This window comes from Rattus rattus, chromosome 1 (assembly GCF_011064425.1).
Source record: "Rattus rattus isolate New Zealand chromosome 1, Rrattus_CSIRO_v1, whole genome shotgun sequence".
Lineage (NCBI taxonomy): Eukaryota > Metazoa > Chordata > Mammalia > Rodentia > Muridae > Rattus > Rattus rattus.
The window spans coordinates 172,189,125-172,190,957 of NC_046154.1; positions in this window are offsets into that span (position 1 = coordinate 172,189,125).

Below are 1,833 nucleotides of genomic sequence, written 5' to 3' on the forward strand. Positions count from 1 at the left end.
AGGAAGGGAAGAGAAAGAAAGGGAAGGAAGGGAAGGGAAGGAAGGGGGAGGAAGGAAGGGAAGGGAAGAAGAAAAGCAGTAGAAATTACCCAGTGAGAATGGTGGACTTGGAGGATCCTAGATAAACTATAAACTACCCTTCCAGTCCAGCTTGGGTTACCATGCCAGAGAGAGAGAGAGAGAGAGAGAGAGAGAGAGAGAGAGAGAGAGAGAGAGAGGCAGAGAGAGAGAGACAGAGACAGAGAGAGAGAGAGAGAGAGAGAGAGAGAGAGAAACAGACACAGAGACAGAGACAGAGACAAAGACATAGAGAGACATAGAGAGGGACACACATAGAGAGAAGTAGGAATTGAAGCCACTGTTCAGGATGATGTAGCATTACTCAGAATATTTTTTTATTTTTTTTAAAGATTTATTTATTATATCAAAGTACATTTGTAGCTGTTTTCAGACACAGCAGAAGAGGGCATCAGATCCCATTACAGATGGTTGTGAGCCACCATGTGGTTGCTGGGATTTGAACTCAGGACCTCTGGAAGAGCAGTCGGTGCTCTTAACCACTGAGCCATCTCTCCAGCCCCAGAATATTTGATAAAGAGTTCTCCTTAACGTACTATAAAATCATGCCAGCGTAAATAAGAATGTAGAGATTAGGGAGTAACACTGTGCAACAGGCAACGTAAAGGCCCCAGATAAAATAGCCTTCCACTATTTACAGATGTTCTGCTTTCCAATCAGATTGCTCTGTTTTGTGATGGAGCGGAGGCCAGCAAAGTAAAGGGCCACCTGGTATTCGCTCCCCTTCTTTCTCTCTGTTTCTCCTCACTCCGGGTTCCCTGGGATTGTCCCCTGAAATGATGATTGTATAATCCCAAATTTATTTTCTAGAAAATCTGAATAGTCAAAAAAAAAAAAAAAAAGGTAAACCTTAAGCTTGGTGTTAGGGGAAAGACACTCTTGTGTTTGTTTGTTCGTTTGTTTGTTTTATTTCAGCGACTTGCAAGGCAGAAGTAGGACAATCACAGACTGCTTAGTGAGACCATCTGTCAAATGCAGAAAGAGAATTGGAGTTCAGCTGAACGTTTGAGCTTTTGCCTGAGCAAACATGAAGCTGTAGGTTTAGCGCCCCCCATCACCACCACCAATATAATAATAGCACAAAATAACAAACACACGACAAAAATATTAAAACCTCCTTGCCACAAGTCCTAGCTGGGGTTTCTATTACTATCATAAAATACCGAGACCAGGGCTGGAGAGAAGGCTCAGTGATTAAGAGCAATGACTACTCTCCCAGAGGACCCAGGTTCAATTCCCAGCACCCACATGGCGGCTCATAACTGTCTGTGACTCCAGTTCCAGAGGCTCCAACACCCTCACACAGACATGCACGTAGGCAAGACACCATCACACAATGAAATAAAAGTAAATAAAAATTAAAAACAAAACACTGACACCCAAAGCAACTTGGGGGAGACAAGGGTTTGATTTAGCTTCCATAGTCTAGTGTTGAGGTAAATCAGAGCAGAAACTCAAGGAAGAGATCTAAGGCTAAGACTTGATGTAGAGACCACGGAGGAGTGCTGCTCACTGGCTTGCCCCCTTCCTGGCTTGCTCAGCCTGCTCTCTTATAGCACCCAGTACCATAGCCAATAAAGAGCTTGATCCTCTTCCCTCAATCACTAATTAAGAAAACTGCACTGTACACTTACCTATAGGCCAAGCTCATAGAGGCATTTTTCTCAACTGAGAGTCTCTCTTCCCAAATGACTCTATCTTGTATCAAGGTGACATAGAACTAATGAACACACCATACATGTGTCCCTAGCATCC